We start from the raw sequence: 15,405 nt of genomic DNA, 5'->3' as shown, positions 1-15,405 counted from the left end.
TCAACCTGTTCAGACTGAGCCAATACCTCTACTATTATTCCCTCCCTGCCCTTACCCAAAGGACTTACCTTCTAGAATGATATAGACATTTCAAGTAATATCTCATGAGAAATTTATAATAATATTAGTGTTCTTTTGTTTCCATTCATGAAGGAGTAAGACACTCTGGATTTACACTCTGGGGTTTTTTTTTTTTTTTTTAGACATTGGACAACAGGCAGCACAAAACTGTGATGCCTGAGAAAGGAAAAAAAGAATGGAGGACTCAACCATACTCCCAAAGGTAACCCAAAAACATCACCACAGAAGAAAAAGCGCAAACAAACAGACTCCAGCCATGTCACTGAGTTGAAGACAAAGATGGAAGTTTGAGGAGACCAGGGCAGCTAAAATCTGTGGATTCTGCAAAGACACTTAAGTCTTTATCTAAACACCAATCTGTGACTGCAAAGAAAGAGAAATCCCACAAAGCTGAACAAGAACAAGTTTCAAGGAAAGAACAATTATCAGAGAGTAATAATTTAGTACTTGATTATACAATTGACATGGAACACAGGGAGCCACAGGATGACCAATTCCCAAAGTTTACACATGACCAGGAATTATTGGAATTTCTTTCAACTGGAGTACAAAGACCTTATTGAATCTGTGGGACTTTCTCCAGAGGGCTCAGAAGAGGAGCTCATATAGCTCTAGAATAAAAGCTAATTTTCATTTGCCTTAAAATGACATAAAAGCAAAATGCAAAAGGATCAATGAATGCACAAGTAACTCAACTTCCTGCCAGCGAAAAGTCAATACTCTTTAGAGGAATGCAATAAAATGCCTCACAATATAAATTGTACAGGATGTCCCAAAAGTCTCCATACAAAGGAAAAATTTTTTAATGAATATTTTGTAAATAAAGCTACATTTAGCTACAAATTCCCATTTTCCTTATGTCGACTTTTGGGACACCCTGTACAATCCTGTACATCCAGTTAAAAGTTACTAGACAATAAACGAATTGGGAAAAATGTGACCTAGCAAGCTGAGATGATGGGGTTTGCAGAAAACAGTTCATATAAATATGCTTCTTATACACAAGTATATAATGGAAAACATGAACATAAGAAGAAACATGGAAGATAATTTAACAAATACCAAAATTTAACTTCTAAAAATGAGAAACAATATTTTTTAACAACAATGACTATGACTATCATTTATAATTTGCCATTTTTCACTGATTCATCCAGAGGGATAAGAAGCTGGGCTCTGGAATCATATCTAAGTTTAGGTACAAAATCCACCACTCTGACTGTGAGACATGGAGCAAGAACCTTGATATCTTTGTTTTCAAAACTCTCATATGCAGAGATAAAGTTGTCATTATCACATAGGTTTGTTGTGAAATTTAAATAAGAAAACACATGCAAAATGCTTTAAAGTGTGATCACAAGGTTAAGTAAGCACCTGATGTGAGGAATTTTAATTACAAGGGTGGAAGTGAGGCTTAGAGAACATAGTAGTCTTTCTAGAGGAACAGACCTACTAAGGGGCAGAGGCCAAGTGTGCATAATTCAGGGCCGACCTCAAATCCTGTGCTCATGCAACAAGAGGTTCTATCTCCTCATTCTGCGCTTCATCCTCTTTCAGGTCTTGGGTTGTTGAATTCGGAAGTTGACTTTTGTCTTGCCAGATTCTCCCAAGATTATCTTTCTGCCCAGCCTTTTCACTTTGACAGTTTAATTTCCAACATTTGATGAATGAGTTATCCAAATTTTCCCTTCAGGTTTGCTTTCTTTGATTACAGGGTTTGCATCTTACAGGAAGTATATATAGAAAGCAGCATCCTGGCCTTCCCCAGGGTTTTGCCCAGAGCTGCTCAAATCTCAGCCACTCAGACCTGAAGGCATTGAGGAAGCAATTATGTTTCACAATAGTCCTGTCTCCCGGAATCCCTAGAATACTATGGCCTGATTTTGGACTAGATAATATCATTTAAGGGGAATAAAGAAAGTACTAGATATCCTCAGAGATAATTCTTTATTAGCTTTGACTTCAAAAATAAAAAGAACATACTGGTGTATAGGTGTTTAGCTCTGTGGTGCGAGAGAGATGACTAAACAGCTTCCACAAGTCAGCTTCACCTTTGCTAGATCCCTCTCCGCAATCTCTGGGTTGCTCTGTCTTGATTCTGTCTGGACACATTTTCCCAACACTATTTGGTCCAGACATCAGGAAACTTGCAACTGGGCTTTGGGTTAGAAGATGAGTATGATTTCTCAAAATCCATATCCCCTGGGAGAAACAAAATACCTTGAACCAGCCTTTTTTCACTGCATTTAAATAATCATTAGGAAAACTAAAAATAAAATCTATGTTTCTGTCAATTTCTAACTTCAACAGCATCAGGTACATCTTAGCTGCAAGACTGTGTGCTCTGTGGGAGAAAACTCTACACTTTGGGAAATGACTTTATCGGATTTATTGGCTGAATAGCTCATCTAGACAGTGTGTGGTAAAAGCTCGATGCTGGAATGGATAAGATTATGGTTCAAACTAATGAACTGAGAAGGAAATAGGAAGGTTGCATATTAAGTGTGTTCCCGTGAAGAATCTGGAGATCAAAACTGAATGCGATGAAACTAATGGGCAACTAATGTCAGCCTACAATGCTTCCACTTTGGTAATGATTTTCCTTTTAAAAACCATATCCTAATCAAATTTTGGACCTCAAATATCCTCCCATAGAAAAACATTTTCTTTTCAATATGCCGATTTCATAGTGGCGTTAGATGTAGGACAAGCATATGGAGAAACAGAAATAATAATCAATTTCTTATGCACAACATTGTAAGCTTCATTGAAAGGAGGTCCCTGTTTCCATAAATTAAAAATGAGAATTAAAAAAAAAAAAAAGAAATCCTGCCTTTTGTGAAACCATAGAAGAACCTGGAGGACATTATGCCAAGTGAAATAAACCTGGCACAGAAAGACAAATACTGCACGATCTCACTTACATGAGGAATCTGAAAATGTCAAACTCATAGAAGCAGAGAGTAGAATGGTGGTTGCCAGGACCTGCGGTGGGGAGAAAATGGGAGATGAAGGTCATAGTGCATATAATTTTCAATTATAAGGTAATTGAGTTCTGGGGATCTTATGTGCAGCATGGTCCCTATAGTTAATAATGCTGTATTGTTTGTCTGAAATTTACTAAGGGAGCAGATCTTAAGTGTTCTCACCACAGGCACGTACACACACACACACACACACACACACACACACACACACACACACTGATAACTATGAGTGGTGATGGATGTGTTAATTTGATGTGGTAATCATTTCACAATGTATACATGTATCAAATAATTGTGCTGTACATCTTGAATACATACATCTTATACCTCAATTATATCCCAATAAAACTGGAAAAAAATTAAAAGAATCAGAGCTTTTGACAATACAGAGTACCATGGGATACTTCCATGTGTTTGCAGAGATTGTTGAAAATCTCCCCTTACTTATTGAGGTATCTCACTTTTAACTTCCTATTCAGGATAACTTCATGGGTAGAATTACCAGGTAAAATGCAGATATTTAGGTAAATTTGAATTTGAGAAAAGCAATGCGATTTTTAGTATAAATATGGCACATATATTACATAGGATATATTTATAGTAAAATATTTTTTGTTATATATAGGAAATTAAAAGTTAACTGAACAACCTACATTTTTATTTGCTAAATGTGGTATTCCCTATGCATGGGACATGTAGTGAGAACACTACTCTCTGCTGGTAGTTTTTATGTGAGACGTGTTGCTTGATGTAAACATTGAGACTCAGAACACAGAGGATAGTACATAAATACATTTGTGAATAAAAGAATTGGATTTGTAGATTCTAGGAAGGTTCTTTAATTAAGACTACCTGCCTAACAATATTGAAGTCTAAAGTCACAACAGAAGAGATTATTTCTTTGGACCATGTATTGTAGCATCTCACCTGTTAAAAGAAGAAATTTCTTTTATTTATTCAATCAATTATTCGTAGAATAAACAATGTCAAGGATGCTAAGGACACATCCAGACCCAGGATTCTACCCCCTTTTATTTAGTGTTCCCTCATATAATTTAGAATCTTCCACAAGGATATTTTATAACCCAGTTGTAATTTTATTTTTCTTTTTAAATTTTTTTTTTATTTTTCAAACCATAAATCACAATCCATTAGTAGATTCTGAAATCAATTTTATGGTTGAGGATAAACATTTTTTCTTCTTCTAATGAAATAAAGTACCAAGCATAAAAGGATTGAAGTGTTTTCTGAAAACCTCTGTTATTAATCATAAATAATATAGGTGCGTATAAATAGCATTCTACAGTGTCTCTGAGCTACGGCCAAAATAGTTGGAAAACCACTGCCTTGAAAGAAATAGAGCAGAATTGTCACGTTTCATCACACAGGGCCAAATCCAGCCTGCTGCCTGCGTTTTATTGTTTTGTTATTTAAAGTTTTATTGAAACACAGTCACCCTCATTTGTTCATTTACATATTATCTGTGGCAGCTTTAGTGAGGAGCTGAGTAGTTGCAAGCTGAGACTAAATGTCCCAAGAGGGTGGCTCTTTGCGACAACATTTACTGATACCTTGCCCAGAGAATTTAGGGACATAGTGAGTGGTGGCTCTGAGTAGCCAGGGAGTGGGAGTGGAAACACTGATTATCTGACCATTATCAAAGGGAAGTGTGAGACATAGAATCTAGATTGGACAATGATCCCACAATTTTGGCCTTTTTGTGTTATGGTTTAGAATTAATAACTATGGATACTTAGAATTAATAATCTATCATAGAAAATATTACCATCAGAGGCTTTCAAGCTGTAGTTAAGAACACAGACTAGAATCAGACAGATGGGACTAGAATCCTGAATATTTGACTTACTCAGTATTTAAATTCAGAAGGTTAATTAACATTTGTGAGTGACAATTTCCTTATCTCTAAATTGAGGATAATAATGTAGAGAGATAAAAAATAAGGATATAAATTCATAGAGTGGCTTAGCTTATTGATGGTCCAAAGTAAATGTTGAATGCATGATAAAAATTACATATGGCAGCTTATCAAACTAGCTTAGCTCCTTGGTTCATTCATTTATTTGATAATCATGTGTTGAATGCTATCTTAGGCACACTATTCTTTTGTTTGGCATACCTGTTGCTTTGGTTTCCACTTACTACCTACAGATTTCTTCACTCTCTGTTTTGTGCCTTACCTCTGTGTAAATCCCATCCCAGCTGGATTTATGCACAGCTTTTCTTTGCATGGGCTGAGCTAAATCTTTGCTCCGTTTTCACATTTGCCTCCTCTACTGATTCGTTCAAGCCATCGGTCTTTATTTATTTATTTAAGATACAATAGTTAATAAAATTTAGGACAAAGGCAATGCACTCCTAGAATGATGTATTAATATTTTGAAATCTGATAGTCTCCTTTGAGTAGTAATTAATTTTGAGATAAGAATATTTCACAGATCAAGAGTATGTTTAATAATCAAAAGACATCTTCAATTTTATGCTTGCAGATCACTGAAAATCACAAAAGATGTAAATTGTACTTTAAAGTCTCTAGAGAAAAGATGTAATTGGCCTATCTTATTGTTTCCCAGTAAGCCATGGGCCACACATAGGCCAAGGGTAAACAGAGGTGAGGATGCCTATACAAGGTGGCTTCTACCTCCTTCCGAGGGAGAGTTGGAAGGGAAGATGTGAGATACCTCTATGCATTGCCATTTGTTGAGTGATTTTATAATACACACTACTGCCACTAGACTAATACCACTAGTCTACCCATCCTAGTGGTCTATGGATATATTTTATAGTATGAATGGCTTTGGGAGTCAGAGGACTATTTAAGTCCTCACTTGTCTACTTACTAATTATGTAACCTAGATCAAATTACTGATCTCAAAATATTTTTTTATCTGTAAAATTAGTTCAGTAACACCAAACTCTTAAGTTGTGAATTAAAAAAAAATTGAATGAGAAATATTATAAAAGTGTCTGACCCAAAATAGTTCCTCAGTCACTCTTAGTTATCCATGTTCTCATCAAGAAGAATGTTTCACTTATGTTAAATCTTCATTTTCAAGAACAATGGCCAGCTTACAGAGAGGTGATAGATGTACATTTGTTGAGTGAGTGAATGAATGAATTTAAGAGGAACCTTGGTAGCACTGACTTTTACACAAAATGACTTTCACTTTCCCCAGTTTGTCTCCTTCTCTTGACACTCCAACTGAGTTTTGAATTTCTCAGATGTTTCACTTATTCCACTTCATTAGCACCATATCTGTTTGGGAGGAAATCTGGCAAAGTTGATTTCTCTAGGCAACCGCTTTGTACTTTTTGTCCTTTGATTGCAATTAATGAGATTAATTGTTTATCTACTTCCCTGTTATGCTTTGATGAGACCCACACCAGTACATTTTCCAGGAATATAAGTACGTAGTATTAGTGTGTGTTGTCTTATTGGGAGAGCAATGTTATTATACTGCTTTATTAATGCCTGTACATGTGGTTCAATTAAGATTTACAAATTAGGTTTAATTAAGGTTTATAAGCAGAGAGGTGAACTCCTGGCTGCGTTCATACTGCTGATTCCTCTTCTTTCTTTTCTTCCACAGTCTTAATTGTAATTAGAAAAAGCAAGTGGTTACTGGAGTTGGAAAATAAAATGTCTTCTCTGGGCATCTGATTCCACTGACTGTCCCTATATTCCCTCTGTAAACAAGACCTCCACATAGATGCCAGAAAATTCATTGCATCTGAAAAATAACAAGCAATCTTTCATGTTTCCCAGAGAAAGCTCACAGACATTGGAATCAAACTACTCACTGACTTTGAGTCAGTTACTCACCCTCTCTGATCTTCAATTTCTTCATCAGAAAGAGACGGGGAGAGAGAGAGATAAGACCATCTTTTTCATGTATTATTACACAAAGGTATTAGGTGAAATAATTTTGGTAAAGTATCTGGCACATAAATTTAATGATAGCTATTTTTAATAAACCATATATAATTAGATAAATAAATAAAAAGAATAAGGCAAATGGAAGGTGGGCCAATATTTGACTGCATGATATAACTATAAAATTTTAGGGTGTTAAAGTCCAAGTTTCTCATTCTATTCAAACCCAACAAGTGCACAGTGAATAGCTACAAAGTGTCAGACTGAGCAGAGTGGAAATCAAAGCAAACAAGATGAAAATCACAGCTCTCTGTCCAGAAGGAGGATACAGTCAGATGTGGAAAATGCAAGCAAGTACAATCCATTGTAGAACTAGGCGCAAGTTTCAGCAGTAGCAGAAAGGGGTGGGGACTCTTCCATATGGATGATTCAGGTCTCAGTTCACTTGCTGTTTCTCCTTGAATGCTGGTTTATCCCTTGTTCTTTTGCAGAATTCTTGCTTCCTGGCTCCATCTCTAGACTAGATTCGTATGCTTTTTTTTTTTCTTTTTAATCAATCATGGCTGGTTCTTGAACTATAGTGACCTGGCTGGCCCATTTATTAATCTGAGAGCACCTCTCTAGGATAGAATACCCACTGTATTCTTTCCTGAGCTGTGAAATACCATATAGAGGCAGAATTATGGTAAAAAGCGATACGTAAGAGCAATTCAGACAACACTGGCAGTCTAACTCCCAAAGTGACAAAGCAACTCCCAACATGTCCAAATCCATATAAAGAAAGACAGAGTCCAAGAATGAGGGCACCTAGAGTATAGAGACCAAGGACCATGTGTCTCTGTACACGTTACCTCAGAAATGAAAAGTTTGAGATAATTAGATTGCTATTTGAGTGATAACAACCTAATAATAATCCTATAATAAGTACATTTAATCAAAGTTTGCTAGATCCTTAATTCACTGGTCTTCTTCACAATCAGAAAATTAAATGGCATCACCAACTCCTTTTTATCAATACTGTTCAGGGAAATTCAACTTAACAGCACAAGGTAAAACCAAGATTCCCAACCATGTCCATCTGATTCCATGCTCTTCCTACTAATTTCTGCTTTCAAATAGTCTACAGAATATAAGATAACGACTCCAAAGAACTGGCAGGGATCTCATAGCTCCATTATTGAAATAATATTAATTAAGCATGGTGTGTAGATAACTTACAAAGGAGGAAGTTATATAAAGGATTTACATACATTTTTGTTTAGGTAAATGAGGAGAGAGGGTGTTTTGGCTGGCATTTGGACTGTGTTTCAAGTTACACCATAGACATACCTAGTCATGAAAAACTGGTAGGAAAGAAAAACAACATGGGTATGAAATTGCACTGAATAACACTGAAAAAAGCATCAACAACAGTTCCATTCTTGATGCTGTTCTAGTTGTCATTAGAAACAAAGAAGGGGAGAGGGTGGGGGTGTGAGAGATAGAAAATTACCTGTTGGGTACAATGTACACTATTCTGGTGACAGGTACACTAAAATTCCTCACTTCAGCATTATACAATTCATCCATATAACAAAAAACACTGTATCCCCTTAATCTATTGGTGGGAAAAAAAGAAAAGGATATCAAAAAAAAAAAAAAAAAGAAAGAAAAAAGGAATGGAACTGTTTTGAGGGGCATGACCTGGACATGACTTTGCTTAACTCAAAACCTCATAGTCTAAAAGACTAGAGACAAGATCCCAGACCTAGTTGTGCCCCTCTCTGAACCTTCATTTTCTTTTCTTATAAAAAAGATGTGGAGACATCCCTCCCTGTCCTGCCTCCCTCTAAGAATCATTAACAAAATTCAGAGAGATGGTGGGTATAACATTATAAAGGATGGGAAAATGCTTGGTAAATTGTATATGGCTACATAAACATAAGGAGTTATTATTATGTTGATTATCATTGATGACAGCCCGGACAAATGTGCTAATTATACTCATAAAATGAAGATGCAAAGGCTTTACTCTGGACTTTCAAGAGAGGCTTATTCTTCTCCTAAAAAGAGTGATTATAAGCACAAAATATTCCTTTTTATTAGCACTGCAATAACTGTTCCATGTAATATTAATAACAATAATAAAATGTAAGCCACTTCTACATTATTTTCAGGGAGAAAATAACACAGGAGCTAAAAAGTTGAATGAGCAGGAACTTGTCCCTTTTAATGATATCTGTAAAAAAGCAATGAATGTTCTAATAAATCTGTGTCTCACTCCAACACCCCCTTTTGCATTTTTTCCTAATCATATTTTGCCTATCTTGGTTGTTTGGTACCATTTGTGACTTCAGGGGATGTATTAATAAAAGTGACCATGATGAGCCCTGTAGCCAGTTTTCTTTATTATCCAACTGACATGTTTTCCCCAAATTGTCCCAGACCTGTCCACTGGTATTTATCACTACATTTTGCTGGAATCTTTGGATAAATTTTGATTGCATAAGACAAGGTTCGCTTCAAGGATCCTGTTTAATTTGGGTCACACATGCACATGGCAAAGCTGCTACCTAGAGAATCTATGACAATTCAGTATTTCCACATCATTTGGCACAAGCTGTGCTTGTGCAGCTGGGAGATTTCATAAGAAAACACATCTTTCTTGATTTCTGATGACCATTTCTGATAGTCACATTGGATGTTGTACCTTTCAGGCTGCCACAGAGTGAGTGTTTACTGTGTGCCTTGTAATATCCAGGTGCCAAGAAGGATAGAGCAAGAGATATCTTGGGTTTCGTCCAAATAACTTGTAAGTTAGTTGAGTGAGCCTATAATTTCCTATTATTGTTGTTGTAACAAATTACTGAAATTAGTAACAAATTATGAAATTAGTGTCTTAAAGTAACACGGAGTTATTACCTTTCATTTGTGGATGTCAGCTATCTGAAATGGGCCTCAGTTGGTCTTACAGGGCTAAATTCTAGATGGTGACAGGGCTCTGTTCTTTCCATAGTCTCGAGGGGAGAATCTGTTTCCTTTCCTTTTCTGGCTTCTTGGGGGTTCCTGTATTTCTTGGCACATGACCTCTTTCTCCACAGTCAAAGCCACTAGTGTAACATTTTCAAATCTCTCTCTGATTTTGACCGTAACTCTCCTGCCTCCTCCTTCCACTTATAAATACCCTGGTGGTTACACTGGACTCACTTAGATATTCCAAGATGATCTCCCCATCTTAGGGTCAGCTGATTACTGACCATAATTACATCTGCAACCTTAATGTCCTCTTTCTATGTAACATACCACATTCATAAATTCCTAAGATTGTGACATGGACATCTTTGGGCCCATTATTTTATCACAGTGAGATTAAATTGTAAAACAACTTGTACATATTCCTAGAAATTGTATGGTGATATTTAATATTGTGTTATGCACACCATCTATGTAAAGGGCAAGTCACTAACAGGATACAACACAGAAGAGAAAAAGAAGGATCACAATAGTCACAAAAGTATCTCAGCATAGAAGTTGAAAAAAAATATAGATGGTTAACTTGTCTAGGGACTCAGCTTTGGATCACGTATTTTTTTAGAATAGCCAAAGAATTAGTGACATCGATTACCAAAATAAAATAAAAACGGAATAAAAGTTTATTTCCCTCTGTCATATTGCCCATATCTAGTATTTACATTAGCAGTGGCTTTCAGGAATTTCATCTTCTTGCGCTGTGTGTTTCTAACTTCCCTTAGAAGCTTGTTCACTGTATCTAGCCAGTGGAAGGGGAAGAAATCCTTGGAGGAGGCACCTTCAGTCTCTTAAAAACCTCGGCCCAAAGCAGCATGTATAATAGCTGTTCATACTCCATTGAGAAGATAGTAGGTACTGGGACACAAAACTTCAAGGAAGGATGTGGAATAAGGTCCAGCCAGTCCTCACCATTTTCCTTTGATGGAAAAACAGAAAATGGGTTTTGTTATAATATTAGGATCCTCTGCTAAAGATGGGCAAATTGGATACCATGGCTTCATTTTCAGTAGCATCACTCTCTCCCTTACTTCTGAGCTGCTTGCCCCTGCTGTGTATGTTTTCTTACTTGCGTATCTCAACAAATGTGTGTTCTTGCCAGTTTTGCACTTGTAAAACTCACTGAAGTCCGACAGGCTCCAGAAACCTTGGCCTACATCAACCTTGTAACAATAAATACTTAAGAGGAGACACCAGCGGGGATCGTTCAGGGACTCATATATGGAAAGATCATGACGTAAACCACAAGCAGCAAAAGAGGGACAAAAGGTACTGAAGTCTGACCAACTTTTACTTTGTCATTTTCTTAGAAAAAGAAAAGAAGGAAGGAATGAACAAACAAATGAACGAACAAAGGGATAAAAGTTTGTTATCTGTCTTTGTCCTCACCTGTAAAGTAAGTATAATCAAACCTACCTCAAGGGGTTTATTGGCTGGATTATGATAAGGTATATAAAAATGTCTAGTCCTTTGCATAGTAAATGGTAAGTCCTAAATAAAAGATGCTATTAACACCATCAATATTTATATCGTTCTGCTAAAATGGTAATCCATTCTTTATAGTCTGCTTTTTAAAGGAGACGAAATTAAATTTGAAAGATTAACAAGATCTAGCTAAATATTTTTTTTTCTCATGAGTTAAACTGTAAGTTTTATCTGTGACTTTGCTGCTTTTATTTCTTAATGGATTTTATTGTTGCTTGGGCTATAAGAAACAAATCAATGCAGCATTAATAATTAAATGAGAATATTGTTTTTACAACCATCTTCTTAGCAAAATGAAAGATTGAGAAAGAGCTCCTAACATGATCCTTTAAGCAGTGGACATGAAAACATAAATTTCTATATCCATATGTCATAGTTTATAAATAAAGCTCTTGCTAATGTGATCCCCAAGTGTAAATTATATGAATATTATACTATTTCATTACTTTAGAGACAAATAAAATCACCTTTCTAAAAGAATCTCCAATAATGCTCAATTTAATTTTCAGCTAATAGAATCATAGACACTAAGGTTTGGGCAGGACTGAATCTACATTTTTACAAACTATCATCTGGTGTAAGAATATTTTGTTACACCTCTTTGCCAAGCAGGTATCTAGTCTCTCACTTACTAAGGATACGGTGTTTGCTATTACACAAGGAAATGGTTTCATCTTTGGATAGTTCTGAATATCACCAACCTATCAATTGATTGCTTAATTTGTTAATTCAAAATCAATTATCTCATGTGCCTTGCCATTTCTTGGTTACAAACATACAAATAATAATTGTCTTTATATTTCAAATATCTTTTATAAACCAGGCACTGCATACCATCTCATTATATCTCCAAGAAATTTTTAATTGGATTTTATTTTAGCCCTATTTTAATAGGAGAAAACTGATGTTTAGAAATATAATTTGTTTATATTTACACAGCTACCTGGGTGTTTGAAGGAGGAGACAGAGCAGTTATGTTAACTTTGGAAATAAGTGTTGATCACAGTTCTTAAGAATCATAAAGTGGAGAGTAAGACATTACAAAAATTGAATTATCATAGATGTTAGAAAGGGCTATAACTAATGTATGTGCATAGCATAATAGGAGCACAGGAGCAGATCTCATTAAAATTTGTGTTCCCTTATTTTTCTCAAATTTATCTTCTTGTAAAAAAGCAAATATTAACATTAACTGCTTGGGGTCATATAAAATGCCACACACTCTTTAAGGACAAACCTACATCTCATTGGACTTTGAATTTTAGATCCTGACAGTGATGTCATCAGCATTGACATTCAATCAATGAGAGACTATATCATTATAAAGGGTCTTCTCACCAATTCCCTTTTATATGTCAGGCCTGATTCAAGTACCTCCCTCTAGGATTTCTTTTTTCCAGTCTTCCTTCATTAATTTCTTCCTCTCATGCTAACCTAAATAAAAATTCCAGAAAGCCAGCTGATCAACCAGAGGACATGATGATGCAAATCAGCTAAAGAAAGTTGCCCAGATATTCTCAGAGTCAGGACAGGCTGTGTTTAAGGATATGGACTCTGGAGTTAAACTGCACCTGGCACCTTCCCTTGTTACCTTTGTGATCTTGAGCAAGGAATGTAGCTTCATTAATCCTCATTTGTTTTCTCATTTTTGGAGTGAGCCTTATAATATCATCCTCAAATGTTTTCTTTATGAGGATTATATAAAATTATCTAAAGCATTTAACGTAGTGCCTGGCACACAGGATTATCTAGTAAATGTTGGCTATTTGTGATCTGTTGTGTAACTATGATTACTATTTCAGAACTGGAAAGTGAAGGGTAGACCCTCCCCCCAGCCAAATCTATCCTCCTGTAGGAGTCACAAGAAACCATTCACAATTTGATTGTTGATAGATGATTTTCCACCAATGATTCCATTTAATACAGATACTAACATAGGAAACAGGTTATAACATTCCCATTTTAATGATGAAAATTGAGATGGAGGAAAATAAAAAAAGATTTTCTGGGATTTTGTAGTGATTTTCCAAGGCCTAATGTGATACAAAGTGGAAGCACTAAATTATATAAATGGCGTCTTCTTTAACTACAAAACTTTCTTTATTTTTCAGCTTTAAAAAATTTAAACAATAAATTTTACTATCACCAATTTATAAAGATTGATTTTATTAATTAATATTTCAAAGCATTTGCTTCATTTAATAAGACAAAGTCAGCCCTACTGCATTTCAATGTTAGCTATAATTAATGAGGATATTATGAAAATTAATGCTTTTCCATTACCCATTATGACATCATCAGTGCTAATGATCTGTTTATTGCCTCTCTGTTGATGGCAGTTAAAAGAAGCTGATTTTGAAGAGGAGGAAAAAAAAGCCTAAATTATTTTCAAACCAGTAAAACCCTTTGCATGTAGAGAATATTTTCTGTAATCATCCAGCAAACATGTTAAGAAACAACCAGTATTCCAAAAGCCCAAGGCATATTTAGACAACCAACATGAAACGATTGGTACAATGAAGCAACATTGTCTGTCTTCCCCAACTGTTTTTCCACTGAAACATCATTTGCAACTCTTAAGTAAGAGCCTTTTTTTTTTAACTTAAAATGGGAAATCAGGGAAGAAAAAAAGAAGTAGAGAAAATTCGTTTTGTGTATATTAATTATTTAATACCCAATAAAGCCACAAAAAAAACAAAATGAGTATCTTCATTTAATATACCCAGAAACCAAGACTCCAGACATCAAAGTCATCAATGTTATGCAGTTAACAAGAGGAGGAACCTGGACCTCTTAAATGCAAACTGCTGAGATAACAGTGCATGCCTAGTCAGCAAGGACTTAACAGGAACACTTCCTGAGGGGGGTGGGTAAGAAACATTGCCCAGTTTTCCTGTGGCTTAGACCAGAGAATTGGAAGATTTTTATTTATATGGATATTGATTTGAAAAGATTTTACGTAAATAATTGATGGATAAGACAATGACTACTCTGCCAACAAAGCAGAAGGAATCAGAAGGTGAAATCTGGAGAGTGTCCCAACTATTTTTTCAGCAGCAGAAAACTGAAAACATGGATATTTCAGAGACATATTAAGTTGTGAATCAGGACTCACACTTAGATGTCTTGACTTCAGATCATCCTACCAATCTTTTTAGCATCTCTCATAGGCTCAGAAATTTGTGCTTACTGGGAAGTTAATGAAACAAAAAGTGAGTAAGACAAAGATTTTGTCTTTCTCACAGAAAGAAAAAAAATATATAAGAAGGGTATTAAGAAATACACACGCACACACGTGTGTGTATATATATTCATATGTGTGTGTGTGAGTGTGTGTGTGTGTGTGTGTATCTCCCCCCCAGGAAGATTATGGCCTTTTTATCTTTCACTGCATTGAGTGCAGGGTTGTCTGTCCTGGCTGACCCAGCATGTGTCCCCGCATGACTCACTACTTTTAGTGAGTCACACTCAAGTTTCAATCCCACATGACTTCTCAGAGAGAGGATATCTGCTCATCAATCACAGATATTGTTTCTTTGGTCTATTCTATTATAAGATGCAGATGTAACCATTAAGATCTCTTACTGCTGCACCGGGGACTAGCAGCAGGTCACAGTGGGCCTCAGAGTGTCTGTATATGTGGCTTGTCCCTTGGCTATAATGAAACATTAGGCCTAAAATAATTTGGATTTTAAAGAAAGTGCTACAATATTGTTTTGCACCCAAATTAGAGATCGAATCTAGTAATGGAGTCAACCCAGTTATCTGTTGCAGTCCTCTTTTCTTTCAAAATTTTAATTCTTTGCTACTGACAGGATAAATGAATGAATGAGTTTTTAACACCATTTTAAGTCCTTTTTGGAAAGTGGCAAAATATATGAGTATTCAATATTCACTCTTTAACCAATATTTATTGACTACTTACTATATGCCAGGCTCTGTTCTTATTTTTCT

The sequence above is a fragment of the Lemur catta genome, chromosome 9, assembly GCF_020740605.2.
Source record: "Lemur catta isolate mLemCat1 chromosome 9, mLemCat1.pri, whole genome shotgun sequence".
Taxonomy (NCBI): Eukaryota; Metazoa; Chordata; class Mammalia; order Primates; family Lemuridae; genus Lemur; species Lemur catta.
The sequence above is the reverse complement of the archived record's forward strand: the minus strand, read 5'-3'. Positions refer to the sequence as shown.